Consider the following 16,389-nt stretch of genomic DNA (forward strand, 5'->3'; position numbering starts at 1 on the left):
TGGCTGAATCTAGCAAAGCTAATCCTTTGTGGCCTATTGCAGAGTGTGTTAGTCAGTGGAGTAGCCTATCTGTGTTGCAAGATATACCACCTGTGTATAGAATACCAATTTTTTTACTGCACCTAGTGAAGTAAAATCTTTTGGGCATAGCATCATTCTATTAGTCCATCTATACTGACCTCCATCAGGTTGCAAACTGAATCTAATTTTTTTCTGCATCTAGCTCTGAAAAAAATATTGGGCTTCTAGCTGTGTGTGGGTCTTGTTCTATTAATCCATCTATACTGACCTCCATCAGGTTGCAAACTGAATATAATTTTTTTCTGCATCTAGCTCTGAAAAAATATTGGGCTTCTAGCTGTGTGTGGGTCTTGTTCTATTAATCCATCTATACTGACCTCCATCAGGTTGCAAATTGAATATAATTTTTTTCTGCATCTAGCTCTGAAAAAATATTGGGCTTCTAGCTGTGTGTGGGTCTTGTTCTATTAATCCATCTATACTGACCTCCATCAGGTTGCAAACTGAATAAAAATTTTTTCTGCATCTAGCTCTGAAAAAATATTTGGCCTTCTAGCAGTGTGTGGGACTTGTTCTATTAGTCCACCTATACTGACCTCCATCAGGTTGCAAACTGAATATATTTTTTTCTGCATCTACCTCTGAAAAAATATTGGGCTTCTAGCTGTGTGTGGGACTTGTTGTATTAGTCCATCTATACTGACCTCCATCAGGTTGCAAACTGAATATATTTTTTTCTGCATCTACCTCTGAAAAAATATTGGGCTTCTAGCTGTGTGTGGGTCTTGTTCTATTAATCCATCAATACTGACCTCCATCAGGTTGTAAACTGAATATAATTTTTTTCTGCATCTAGCTCTGAAAAAATATTGGGCTTCTAGCTGTGTGTGGGTCTTGTTCTATTAATCCATCTATACTGACCTCCATCAGGTTGCAAACTGAATATAATTTTTTTCTGCATCTAGCTCTGAAAAAATATTGGGCTTCTAGCTGTGTGTGGGACTTGTTGTATTAGTCCATCTATACTGACCTCCATCAGGTTGCAAACTGAATATATTTTTTTCTGCATCTACCTCTGAAAAAATATTGGGCTTCTAGCTGTGTGTGGGTCTTGTTCTATTAATCCATCTATACTGACCTCCATCAGGTTGCAAACTGAATATAATTTTTTTCTGCATCTAGCTCTGAAAAAATATTTGGCCTTCTAGCAGTGTGTGGGACTTGTTCTATTAGTCCACCTATACTGACCTCCATCAGGTTGCAAACTGAATATATTTTTTTCTGCATCTACCTCTGAAAAAATATTGGGCTTCTAGCTGTGTGTGGGACTTGTTGTATTAGTCCATCTATACTGACCTCCATCAGGTTGCAAACTGAATATATTTTTTTCGGCATCTACCTCTGAAAAAATATTGGGCTTCTAGCTGTGTGTGGGACTTGTTGTATTAGTCCATCTATACTGACCTCCATCAGGTTGCAAATTGAATATAATTTTTTTATGCATCTAACCCAGCCAATAGTTTTGGCCTAATACCACAGTTTGGCCACTCAGCTCTGCTCGGTTACCATCCATTGTTTTTTTGTGCAAACAACTCCAGAGTTGTGAATTAGTTAACCACCAAAATGAGTGGAAAAAGGCCTGCTGCTGGTGGAAAGGGGAATAGGCGTGTTGGGAAGGGGAAAAAAGGTTGTGTCCGTGGGGTAGGTGTTAAAGCAACAGTAACATCTGCAGAAGAAAGACCATCTTCCAGCCAAACTAAAATGTCTACTTCTTTTAGCGGACAATGTGATAAGATCCCTTTCTTACGGCCACGCCAATCGCTACAAATTCCAGATGAGGCACAAAAACAGCAGGTGCTTCAACGGATATCAAGTGCTCCTTTAAGTGGGCTCTCCTCCACATCAACTTCAACATCACATATACTCCAGTCCTCAAAGGTGTCACCCAAATCGCACTTGCTTCCTCACAGCTCCCAAATCTCCAGCTGCCCGTCTGAGTATGAGGTAGAACAGATGGTTGAGTCTGCAGAGCTGTTTACTCATACTATAGCCTGGGAATCAGAGGTCGACTCCAGCGCTTCTGTGAATCCAGACGAGGAAATGATCTGCACTGATGCCCAGAATCTTTATGAGTCGGATCCAGGACCAGACGCAGAAGGTTCTGACCATAATGTAGACCCTCATTCCCAAACTGTAACTCCTGTTGGTGGAGACAATGAGGAAGACGATGATAAGACTCAAATACCTGATTGGAGCGACAACTTTAGTTTTTTGTCAGGGCAGGAACAGGTTGGCTCTGAGGACGACGGGTGTGATAACACACAGGGTGATGATGATGAGGTTGGAGATCCCACTTACTGTCAACCCACAGTCAGCCAAGAGATGAGGTCAGCAGAGGAGGTGGAGGAAGATGCTAGTGACGACGAGGTCAGGTTGCGCCTTCCTGGACAGAGACGTAGTACTGGAAGCACGTCAACAACTGCATCCTCAAACACAACTCTGCCTCTCACCACAAGTCGTGGTGGCTCTTCAGGTCGCATGGGTGCTAAGCCTTGCATAGCCTGGGCATTTTTTCAGATAGATAAAGATGACCCAACTCGTGTTATCTGTAACATTTGTCAGCAAAAGCTAAGTAGAGGCCAAAAAATACATAGTTTGAGTACTTCATGCATGAACCGGCACATGGACATGAAGCATAAGTTGCAGTGGGAAGCTCAGTGTGCTACAATGCGGCCTAGCCGGCCGGGCCAACCACCGTCTGCCATATCTTGTGCATCCGCGGCCTCTTCATCCTCTGTGACTGGGGGGACAGCAGTCACACCTGTTTTGGGGCGCAGACCTGCCACCTCTTTACCCGCAACAGCCAGCGTGATTGGCAGGTCATCATTTTCTTTGGAGGTGGGAACACCAGCTGGTGTTGAGCGCTGTCCGACATCGATAGCACCACCTTTGGATCAAGGCAACCTAACATGTCCGCCTGCATCTTCCTTACAGACCGGCAGTTTGCCGGGGACACCCTTATCAACCCCGTCTAAGCACAATAGCCAGCCCTCGGTCCTTCAGATGTGGACAAGTAAAAGACCATTTCCTCCTAGCCATGAGAAAGCTAAGAGGTTGAATTTCACCATCTGCAAGCTCTTGGCTACAGAAATGCTGCCTTTCCGCCTGGTGGACACAGAGGATTTTCGAGACCTTATGTCCGTCGCAGTGCCCCAGTACCAGATGCCCAGTCGGCACTACTTCTCAAAGAAAGGTGTGCCTGCGCTCCACCAGCATGTCGCACACAACATCACCGCTTCTTTGAGGAACTCTGTGTGTGACAGGGTGCATTTCACCACAGACACTTGGACGAGTAGGCATGGACAGGGGCGTTACATGTCGCTGACTGGGCACTGGGTAACTATGGTGACAGCAGGACAAGGGGCTGCTGTCCAAGTCTTGCCGTCCCCACGAGTTGTGCGTCAATCCTCTTTATGTCAAAGTTCCTCCAGTACTTCTGCCTCCTCAACCTCCTCTCGGTCTTCCACCTGCACCCAAAGCCTGTCTGGTCATGCCACAAGCTTTCTAACTGCGCAGAAGGGATCCTGCACACCTCCTTACTATGCTGGCAGTAGGGCTCAAAGTCATCAGGCGGGTTTTACATTGAAATGTATGGGAAATGTGAGTCACACAGCTGAGGAGTTGTGGTCAGCTCTGGAGAACCAATTTCATGAATGGTTGTCTCCACTGGACCTGAAACCAGGGAACGCCGTGTGCAACAATGCTGCAAACCTGGGTGCGGCCCTTCGCCGGGGCAATGTCACACACGTGCCTTCTATGGCTCACGTGTTGAACCTGGTTGTCCAGCAATTTTTAGCCCACTATCCCAGACTAGATGGCCTTCTGCAGAGGGCACGGTCGCTGTGTGCTCACTTCCGCCGTTCGCATCCCGCAGCTCAGCGACTTACATCTCTACAGAAGTCGTTGGGCCTGCCACTTCACCGGCTAAAATGCGATGTGCCTACCCGGTGGAATTCAACTCTGCACATGTTGCAGCGACTGTGGCAGCACCGACAAGCCCTGGTGCAATACGTTCTGACGTATAGCCTGGGCCAACGAGATTCAGAGGTGGGGCAAATCACGCTGGAGGAGTGGTCTCAGATCAGGGACCTATGCACTCTTCTGCACAGTTTTGAAATGGCGACGAAGATGTTTAGTGCTGACGATGCCATTATCAGCATGACTATTCCGGTGATTTACATGCTGGAGCACATGTTAAACAGAATTCGGAGTCAGGTGGTGGCACAAGAGGAGGTGGAGGAAGTAGAGGAGGAGGAGTTGTATGCGGAAGGGCTAACATCTGCAAGGTCCAGACGGTCGGCAGCACCAAGGCGGCAGGCATGTGAGGGTGGGGGAGATGGTTTTACCAGGGCGCATGGTAGCAGCCAAACTAGTGAGGAAGGTGCAGGAGCCCAGGAAGAAGTGGAGGACGAACTGATGAAAGACTCATCAGATGAGGGAGACCTTGATCACATTTCTGTTGTGCGAGGTTGGGGGGAGAGGACAGAGGAAGGAAGCATGATTGTTACCTCGCCACCAACACAACAGGGACTTGGTGCTCCTGGATGCGTAACACACATGAGTGCCTTCTTGCTGCACTACCTGCAACATGACCCTCGAATTGTGAGAATTAGAAATAATCCTGACTACTGGGTTGCCACACTGTTAGATCCCTGGTACAAAAGTAAATTTGCAGAAATTATTCCTGCCATAGAAAGGGATGCACGCATGCAGGAGTATCAGCAGAGACTGTTGCAGAATCTTACATGTGCTTTTCCACAAAATACCAGTGGTGCACGTAGTGAATCTCACAGTTCCAACTTGCCAACCGTGGGACCGTCAAGTGTTCAGCACTCAAACCGTAACAGAGCCACAGTATCTGCTGGTAACATCAATTTTGCGGAATCATTTCACCACTTTTTTAGCCCATCCTTTGCAAGGCCACAGGAGACAAGAAGTCTGACACATAGTCAACGCCTAGAGACGATGGTACAGGAGTATCTCCAAGTAAACATTGAAGCCACGACTGTGTCACTGGACCCTTGCTCTTTTTGGGCTTCCAATCTGGATAAATGGCCGGAGCTAGCCACTTACGCCTTGGAGATCTTGTCATGCCCCGCAGCCAGCGTTCTGTCTGAACGTGTGTTCAGCGCTGCTGGTGGTGTGCTGACAGATAAGCGCACGCGGCTCTCCACTGATAATGTAGACAGACTCACGTTCATAAAGATGAACAAATCATGGATCCGAAACGACTTTTCTACCCCTGTGTCATCCTGGGGAGAGTAAAAGCTTGATGATTGGTTAAAATCACCCTACCAACCGTTTTAAGCTATCAAATTACTAATCATGTTTATCTGTATCTTGACTGGAAAATAATTTGGGCTTTGTAGCAGTGTGCAGCACTGATCCTATTAGGCCATCTATACTAAAGCTTCACCAGATTTAAAATTTAAAATAATTTTTAGCTGCATCTAGCCCGGAAAATAATTTTGGGGCTCCGAGATGCGCAAGACACATAAGTGCCTTCTTGCTGCACTACCTGCAGCATGACCCTCATATTGTCAGAATTCGAAGTAATCATGACTACTGGGTTGCCACACTCTTAGATCCCCCAAACTTTTCGATTAACCTTTTCATTTTAATAAAGACCAAAAAAATGGTCATTTTTGAAATTATAAGCATTAGCAGGTTGTTAGAAACTGAAATCAAACAGTTTTCAACTCAAAACTTTATTCTAGGTGATGTTACATTTTCACATAGGACCCCTTGTTCGAAAGGAGCTTCTGAACTCTCTCGTCCATTGAATTTGTCAGGTTTTGGATGGTTTCTGCTTCAATTGTTTTGCATTAGGACAGAATACCCTCCCAGTGCTGTTGCTTAGATGTGAACTGCCTCCCGCCATCATAGACACTCCTTTTAATGATGCTCCAAAGGTTCTGAATGGGGTAGAGGTCAGGGGAGCATGGGGGTCACACCATAAGTTTGTCCCCTTTTATGCCCATATCAGCCAGAGATGCAGATGTTTTATGTGCAGCATGAGATGGTGCATTATCATGCAGAAAAATGATCTTGCTGTGAAATACACGGTTCTTCTTCTTGAACCATGGCAGGAAGTGCTGTTTGAGAAAATCCACATACATTATGGAGTTCATCTTTAGCGCCTTCAGGGATCCTAAAGGGGCCGACAATCTCTCTCCCCATGATTCCAGCCCAAAACATTACTCCACCTCCTCCTTGTTGGCGCTGTAGCCGTGTTTGCGTGGGGTGTCCATCAACCAGCCATCCTCCACTCCATCCATCTGGACCATCGAGCGCTGCACGGCACTCATCCGTGAACAAAACTGTTTTGAAATCAGTCTTCATGTAATGTTTGGCCCACTGGAGCCGTTTCTGCTTGTGTGAAGTGGATAGAGGAGGTCGACAGGATGGCGTATGCACAGCTGCAAACCTCTGAAGGACCCTGCATCTTGTTGTTCGGGGGACGTTGGAGGCACAAGCAGCTTCAAAAACTTGTCTGCTGCTATGACAAGGCTTTTTGGCCGCTGCTCTTTCAACCTGACGTAATTGCCTGTAGGAAAGAGTCCTCAATTTGCCCTTATCAGCACGCACACGTGTGTACTGTGAATCAGCTACATACTTCTTGATTGCCAAGACACTTCATCCTGATCATCGCACAATGTTGATTGTAGTCATGCCTTGACCTAAACACTCCACAATTTGTTGCTTCTCAGCAGCCGACACATCCTTTTTCTTTCCCATTTTGGCAGAAAATGTAGGCTGCTTAATAATGTGAGAGAGCCTTCTTAAGTAGTCTTGCCTTTCATTGGACACACCTGCCAAACTAATTAGCACAGGTGTCTGCAATTGCTTACAGTGATATAAAGAGCCCTGACACACATCACCATCAATGAGTTTAACTGACAAACAAACAAATTCTTCCCTTATCACTCCTAAACACTTTTTGCATAATAATTTGGAACGCAGTGTACATGTGCTTTTCCACAAAACACCAGCGGTTCACGTAGTGAATCTTACAGTTCTAACTTGCCAACCGTGGTCTGTATGGAGTTGTTCAATAAAGGGCCCAAAATTAAGATAACATAGATGGGAGAGGTCTCTATGAATAGGAATTCCTAAGTATTTGATACCCTGTGAGGGACAGGCAAAGGGAAAGTTGGACTGGATGGAATCCTATATGGATTTGGGGAGGGAGACATCGAGGGCCTCAGACTTCGCTGCATTGATTTTAAAATTTGACCATGTAACAAAGTGATCTATTTCAGCCATAACAGCAGGGATGGATATATGTGATTGAGTGATATATACTAGGACATCATCAGCAAATAGAGAGCACTTGTACTCGGTGCCTCCCACCTTAATCCACCTAATATTGGGGTTATGGCGAATTGATGAGAGCAGGTGCTCCGTCACTAGGATGTATAAGAGAGGGGACAGAGAACATCCCTGCCTTGTCCCATTGGTGATTGTGAAAGGTGATGAAAATGTTCTGACGCGCCCCCTGGGCCTTGGGACACCCGGAGCCGGACCCTTTTTGGTGGATGCTGGTGGTTGTAGTCTCCATGGCGGCAACCCGGTTCCGTGGCTCAGGGCGGTCAAACCAGTGGCGGAACTATTTATGTGGTTTTGATGTTTAAATGTCCGACTACGCCACCCGTGGATTGCGGTCAGAGTGAACCGCCGCTCCAGGGCAGACCGCTGAGGCTGGTGTTGTGGGTGCAGCAGAGCGTAGCATAACTCCCCACGGGAGGAGTATAGCCTCAGGGCAGTGTATGCGGAGGATGGGGGTGATGGTGCAGGGCAGCAGCAGTAATGACACGGAGTCAGTGATGCAGTCCAGGGCCTTTACTCACAGTTCTTATTATCCAGACCACGTCTGCAGGTAACGGCTGCCCACAACGTACTGTGCTCACCAGGTGAGGGGCTCAGACATCTCCCAGATAACTTTGGAGCACTTCACAGGACCCCCTTTGTGTGTCCTTTGTCTGGCCTTTCTTACCAACACTTCTGTCCGGCTTCCTCGGGCCTCCTCTTGGTAAACTTGGCGCCAGTTTCCCTGACCCTATGTGGTGCCTTCCTAGCGGGTGTAGCGAGGGGCTGCGCCACATAAAATGTCAGAGCCTCCGGTTTCTAGCTGAGGGTCGTTTCCTGCCTCCACTAGTTCGGGGACCGGTCTCCCCCTTTGGCCTGACCCCTCCACGCAGGTGGATTCGGGCGTGCGGTAGCGACTCGCCCGTCCGCACCCCTGGGATCCCTTCATTCCTCGTTCCTGGAGCCTTCTCCGCTCCTCTTCCTTCCTTCTCCCTCTTCCAGGCCTGGGCCTCTGTTACTAGGCCCGCCTCCGGAGCAGAGCTCATGCAGAGCCCCTGCTCCCTGCCACTTCTGCTCAGACTTCTCTGCACTGAACTAACATGGTGCCCACCTTTTATACTCCCTTCTCAATGCACCCAGGAACTGCTTCCTCCCTGCTCCTGCACTACAGGGTTCCCCTTCCTCAGTGTTCCCTCCCCCCACTCCAGCCAGGGACAGGGACTGTCGTGCCCATCTCAGGGGCATATTGGTCGCCCTGCCCCACGGCAATGTGGTGTAATGCATGCAGGTGTCGGGTCCTGATCCACACTCCATCCTTACCTGAGAGTGAGATATCACACCTCTGGGTGAGGTGCAATACGTCTGTAGCAACCGAGCCCTCAGGGTGCTACAGTTCCATTTATCTTCAGCCTAGGTGACGTATTGCGATACAGGGCCGTGATTTTGGCTATAAAAGGGTCCCCTAGACCCCTACCCCAAGCTTTTTAAGAGAATCATATATGGCGTGCCAGGAGACTCTATGGAATGCTTTCTCAGCATCCAACGAGAGTATCTAATTACAAATTTTTAACTGCATCTAGCCCAGGAAATACTTTGTGCCTAGTAGCAGTGTCTGCTAGTCAGCGGATTATCCCGGCTGTTAAGCAAGCTACACCACCTGTAGTTTAGACACTTAATTTTTTCAAAGGAAATGATTCGGGACCATGTGATACTTAGTGAACAGCATCAGGAGGCACCCCAAGGCATAGGGGCTGGGACTGGCATTAGGATGCCTTGCGGTGGACAGCCGAGCTCGATCCTTATAAAAGCTTTTTAACTGCAGCAGCTTTAGTGGACGCTACTGGAGCTGGAATTACGCGGCTGCTGGCATGAGACTTGCCCTCCAATAGATCCTTGTAAATGGATTTAAAGTGTATTCATTCAAATTAGAGAGACAATTTAAATTAAAAAGCTTAGAGCTGCCTCCACCACAGGGGGGCTCGCTCGACCCACCAGCGGACAGGCACCAGTATTGGGAGAGGGGGGCTGGCCGTCAGGGTTCACCGCGGCTCTGGCACAAACCCGGCGACACGGAGGTGGCACGGGCAGGAGCGGACTGGCCGTGTCGGCTTCTCACTTTTTGGATTTTAGAAGGGCATGACATGCCTATATCTGTGTCTCCCCCTCCTTTTACTCCTCCACCTCTTTTATTTTCGCATGACTATATGTACTTGTCACTTTTCCATGTGTTAGTTATGTCTTCTGAGCAGTTTGTCAGCTTTTGGACACCTTTGAAGGTGTTTTCTATGTGTTTCTATGTGTTTTTGTTTGCCTGCCATTGGTTTTAACGGTGTTCGAAGGTGTTCGACGAACAGTTCGACGAACAGTTCGGCGAACACACGGGTGTTCGACGAACCGAACCGAACTCGAACACTACGGGGGTGGCTCAACACTAGTAGTCACCGGAAATGGTCTTCCAACAATCTTGAAGGAGTTCCCAGAGATGCTCAGCACTTGTTGGCCCTTTTGCCTTCACTCTGCTGTCCAGCTCATGCCAAACCATCTTGATTGGGTTTAGGTCTGGTGACTGTGGAGGCCAGGTCATCTGGCGTAGCACCCCATCACTCTCCTTCTTGGTCAAATAGCCCTTACACAGCATGGAGGTGTGTTTGGGGTCATTGTCCTGTTGAAAAATAAAAGATGGTCCAACTAAATGCAAACCGGATGGAATAGCATGCCGCTGCAAGATGCTGTGGTAGCCATGCTTGTTCAGTATGCCTTCAATTTTGAATAAATTCCCAACAGTGTCACCAGCAAAGCACCCCCACACCATCACACCTCCTCCTCCATGCTTCACGGTGGGAACCAGGCATGTAGAGTCCATCCGTTCACCTTTTCTGCGTCGCACAAAGACACGGTGGTTGGAACCAAAAATCTCAAATTTGGACTCATCAGACCAAAGCACAGATTTCCACTGGTCTAATGTCCACTCCTTGTGTTCTTTAGCCCAAACAAGTCTCTTCTGCTTGTTGCCTGTCCTTAGCAGTGGTTTCCTAGCAGCTTGCAAGCTATAAACTTGTAGAAAACTCATGAAAGAATAAAGTTTTGTTAAAACCAAGCACACCATTGTTTTTCTTATGAAATTCTCAATAAGTTTGATGTGTCACATGACCCTCTTCCCATTGAAAAAAATAAAGTTGGATCCAAAATGGCCGACTTCACAATGGCCACCATGGCCACCACCCATCTGGAAAAGTTTTCCCCCTCCCATATACTAATGTGCCACAAACAGTAAGTTGCTATCACTAACCATCCATAGCCATACCTGGGGCCTCGCAGGCCCGCCCTGTTAATTGTTTTCTATTTTCTGCAAGATTACTTTAGTTAGAATTTTGAAACTCTAGGTATTCCTCAGGTATATAGTTGTTTGTCATTTTTGCTTGAGTTATTCCATGTTATTTGCACACGGGCCTAAAAGGCCCCAGGCATGTGAAAAAGTAGATTTTTATGGTCATGCGTTCTAGGGTTAAATAATTGTAAATAAAATGTTCATTTCAAGTACTTGGTTGAAAACCCTTTGTTGGCAATGACTGCCTGAAGTCTTGAACTCATGGACATCACCAGACGCTGTGTTTCCTCCTTTTTGATGCTCTGCCAGGCCTTCACTGCGGTGGTTTTCAGTTGCTGTTTGTTTGTGGGCCTTTCTGTCTGAAGTTTAGTCTTTAACAAGTGAAATGCATGCTCAATTGGGTTGAGATCAGGTGACTGACTGGGCCATTCAAGAATATTCCACTTCTTTGCTTAAATAAACTCCTAGGTTGCTTTGGCTTTATTTTTTCGGTCATTGTCCATCTGTAGTATGAAACGACGACCAATCAGTTTGGCTGCATTTGGCTGGATCTGAGCATACAGTATGGCTCTGAATACATCAGAATTCATTCAGCTGTTTCTGTCCTGTGTTACATCATCAATAAACACTAGTAACCCAGTGCCACTGGCAGCCATGCATGCCCAAGCCATCACACTGCCTCTGCCGTGTTTTACAGATGATGTGGTATGCTTTGGATCATGAGCTGTACCACGCCTTCGCCATACTTTTCTCTTTCCATCATTCTGGTAGAGGTTGATCTTGGTTTCATCGGTCCAAAGAATGTTCTTCCAGAACTGTGCTGGCTTTTTTAGATGTTTTTTAGCAACGTCCAGTCTAGCCTTTTTATTCTTGATGCTTATGAGTGGCTTGCACCGTGCAGTGAACCCTCTGTATTTACTTTCATGCAGTCTTCTCTTTATGGTAGATTTGGATATTGATACGCCTGCCTCATGGAGATTGTTGCTCACTTGGTTGGCTGTTGTGAAGAGGTTTCTCTTCACCATGGAGATCATTCTGCGATCATCCACCACTGTTGTCTTCCGTGGGCGCCCAGGTCTTTTTGCATTGATGAGTTCACCAGTGCTTTCTTTCTCAGGATGTACCAAACTGTAGATTTTGCCACTCCTAATATTGTAGCAATTCCTCGGATGGGTTTTTTCTGTTTTTGCAGCATAAGGATGGCTTGTTTCACCTGCATGGAGAGCTCCTTTGACCACATGTTTACTTCACAGCAAAATCTTCCAAATGCAAGCACCACATATCTAATCAACTCCAGGCCTTTTATCTGCTTAATTGAAAATTACATAACAAAGGGATTGCCCACACCTGTCCATGAAATAGCCTTGAAGTCAATTGTCTAATTACTTTTGGTCCCTTTAAAAACAGGGTGGCATATGTTAAGGAGCTGAAACTCCTAAACCCTTCATTCAATTTTAGTGTGGATACCATCAAATGAAAGCTGAAAGTCTGAACTTCAACTGCATGTGAATTGTTTTGTTTAAAATTCATTGTGGTAATGTCTAGAACCAAAATTAGAAAAATGTTGTCTCTGTCCAAATATATATGGACCTAACTGTATATATATATATATATATATATATATATATAAGATATATTGGAACAGCACCATACTCACAGTGGGTGAACTTTTGAATGCAATGCACATGCCCAGTGACGTCATCATGTGGGCAGATCACTAAAGCTCCGATCACGTGACGGAATTCAACATGAATCATGGGAGACACGCGCAGTATGGAGCGGAGGACGCCGAGAACAGCGTGACAGACAGAGAATACGTAATATGTGAGATTGCTGAAGAATGAGTCGTACCCCCATTTCAGCAAATGCACCTGACACTATTTATTATCAATTTAGTCACTTGGCATTATATATGGAGAATGAATTGTGGAAATATAAAAAATGAATTATATTAAATTTGACACAAATGAAGTAAAACAAAATGGAAAGAAATGATAATATATTGTGCACTAATTTATTATGAAAAAGACTTATATATGTTAATAAATTGTAATGATGATAATCACAAATTGCACCTCTAAATGTTTCACCATTTGCACTTGAACTCTGCTTGAAAAAGGTTCTGTGAACCGAAACGTTGCCATTTGGGCTCAATAAAGCCCATTTTTTCTAAGAACTGAATTTACTTGGAGTGCTGCCTTAATATATTATATATATATATATATATATATATATACATATATATACTGTGCGGGGGGAGCGGTGGAAGCAGAGGAGCGGGGCACTGGAGGCAGCAACCGCCTGCTGCAGCCTACACTGTCCCTGCTGCTAAAGAAAATCAATATTCACTGCTCCCCATGCCCATAGGCGTGGGGAGCACTGAATATTCATTCTCCTTAATAGCGGCACACAGTGCATCAGCAGCGCGGCTCCAGCTGCTGCCACGTGATTTAGTGTGCCCACTATTAAACGGCATGAATATTCACCCCCCTTTTCACGCTCTCTCCACGCCCATACATACCATAATAAGGATGATGGGGGCCATGCATACCAGGATAAGGATGAAGGGCCATGCATATAAGGATAAGGGTGAGGGGCCATACATACCAGGATAAGGATGGGGGGCCATACATACCAGGATAAGGATGAGGGGGCCATACATACCATAATAAGGATGATGGGGGCCATGCATACCAGGATAAGGATGAGAGGGCCATACATACCAGGATAAGGATGAGGGGCCATAAATACCAGGATAAGGATGAGGGGGACATATATACCAGGATAAAAATGAGGGGCCATACATACCAGTATAAGGATGAGGGGGCCATACATAGCATAATAAGGATGATGGAGGCCATGCATACCAGGATTAGGGGGATCATACATACCAGTGTAAGGATGAGGGGATCATACATACCAGGATAAGGATGAGGGGGATCATACATACCAGTATAATGATGAGGGGGATCATAAATACCAGTATAATGATGAGGGGGATCATAAATACCAGTATAAGGATGAGGGGGATCATACATACCAGGATTAGGATGAGGTGGATCATACATACCAGGATAAGGATGAGGGGGATCATACATACGAGTATAAGGATTAGGGGCTATGCATATCAGGATAAGGATGAGGGGGCCATGCATATCAGGATAAGGATGAGGGGTGCCATGCATACCAGGATAGGGATGAGTGGTGCCATGGACACCAGCATAAGGATGAGGGGTGCCATGCATACTAGGATAAGGATGAGGGGTGCCATGCATACCAGGATAAGGATGAGGAGTGCTATGCATATCAGGATGGAGGGGTGCCATGCATATCAGGATGGAGGTGTGCCATGCTTACCAGGATGGGGATAGGGACAACATATGATAGAAAGGGGGATATCTACCACATTTTTTGCTTACATTTTTTTTTATATTTTCCTCCTCTAAAACATAGGTGCTTTGTATGGTCCGGTGAGCCTTATAGTCCGAAAAATACGGTAAGTAGTGAATTTTAGAAATTTAGTGAAATTTTTTTTTTTGCTTTTATTGCCATTCTCAAAGACTTCTTATTTTTTGCACCCTAATGTGATGTTTTTGTTGATTCTATATTGGGTAGATGCAATGTTTTGATCACTTCTTATTGCATTTTATTGCAGTGTGGTGGTAGCCAATAAAACGTAATTCTGGCGTTTTGATTTTTTTTTCATTATGCTGTTTACCAATTGCATTAATTTATTTTATATTTTGATAAATCGGACATTTATGAACGCAGTCATACCAAACACAGTATGTGTATTATTTATTGCTTTATTTTCAATGGGGCAAAAGGGGAGTGATTTGAAATTTTGTGGTTTTTTTTTCATATTTTTAAAACCTTTTTCTTTTACTGATCACTTTGTTTAATAGTCCCCTTGGATTTGAAGCTGTGATCATCTGATTGAGTGTGCTATACATACAAGGGCATCAATACTTCTATGTATAGCAGAAATCAAGATCCACAGGCTGTCATGACAGCGCATCATTACCCCGGTTCATGTCACGGGTGTGCCGATCAGAGTGTGGAAGTACGTGCTCCCTGTGGGCGCATGTTAAATGCCGCTATCAGATATTGACAGTGGGATTTAACAGGTTAATCGTCGTGGGCGGATATGATTAAATCAGCTGTCGTGTCGGGAAAGATGCTGGTTCAGAGTGTGATATCTGTCAAACAGGAGAAACAAAGGAGTATCTCTTTTTTTTTTATAAAAATATACACGTTTTTATTAGAGAAAATAGATTAAAAATCACATAGAAATCACATTGAAATCACATAAAAAGTGCTTTAATCTCACTTTAAATCAAATTGTTATATCTGTTTGTTATGCACTCACTGTGGGAGCAGTGTGCTCGTGCCTCTTTTCTCCTCCCCCGTGTGTGCACCACTCCCCGGCGTCTTTATGTCGGTCCCGGCGGGCGCGGGTGTCCTTCGGACTCCGGACCTGCTGTGATTGGCTTGACGGCCGGGGTGGGCATGCCGCGGGTGCGGCGATTGACGCATGTGCCGGACGGCTGCTCCTATTGGTGAGTGGGAAACCATGTGACATGGTCACATGGTATAAAGGTCCTGCAGGTGATCTTTCTCCTCACTTCCCCTTGAGAAAGAGTGCGAGTGGCACGCGAAACGTGCGTTGGGGCGCAGCATTTTTCAGCCTTTTGCCCTCCGGACTGGGCTAGATTTGTTTCCTAATAATGGGTAAGGTTACTTATTTATCAAGATCTTAGAATTACTTATGGCATAATTTCTATACTATAAAAAAACTCTTCATATAAATTTCTATTTATGTTACCTCTGCTCTTTATCCTAGATTTACTATTAATGTGACAGTCATACTTTTGGTCACTGTGGCTTGTACCCCGACTGTTTATTACCTTTTCTGTCTATCATGTCTATTTTTATGTGATTTCTATGTGATTTTTAATCTATTTTCTCTAATAAAAACGTGTATATTTTTATAAAAAAAGAGATACTCCTTTGTTTCTCCTGTTTGACATATATTTCTCTGTTGGAGTATGTAGTTATATATTATATGCACTAATGATCTATAGGGGTCTCACTTAGATTAACTAATTATGCCCATGGGATTTTCTTTAATCATTTTGGTTCAGAATGTGAGCCCACATCAAAGGCAGCGAGACAACATATGACGTAAATATATGTCATATGTCCTAAAGGGGTTAAACTTAACTTCTTTTTTTTTTTATGACATATGGCTCTCCATTCAATACATAAAGCACATATATTTGACAAGTTAAAATGTCACTTAGACAATCTAGTTTTCTCTACAGAATCAAGTTTTCGCTACAGAAAATGTATTCCAAACGTATCTCTTCAACAGTCACTGCTTCAGAAGACGAAGGCTTCTTCCAATAAGTATATCTGCAATAAATAACAATAGTTATTTCCTTCTGATCTACACTTATCTTCCTATGGCATGGTTCCTAGATAACCCTATTTCAATACTGGTGACAGGCTGCTACATTCTTTCCTTTTTGCAAGGAACATATTCACTAGCTGACATGAGAACTGTGGAAACATCAATAGGAATTCATTAACCCCTTAACTGCACAGCGATTTTCCAGTTTTTTGGTTTTCATTTCTTCCTCCTCTTCTTCCAAGAGTCAAAACTTTTTTTT

The sequence above is a fragment of the Phyllobates terribilis genome, unplaced genomic scaffold (genome assembly GCF_046119375.1).
Source record: "Phyllobates terribilis strain yellow unplaced genomic scaffold, ASM4611937v1 Scaffold_11__3_contigs__length_659146591, whole genome shotgun sequence".
In the NCBI taxonomy this organism is placed as follows: domain Eukaryota; kingdom Metazoa; phylum Chordata; class Amphibia; order Anura; family Dendrobatidae; genus Phyllobates; species Phyllobates terribilis.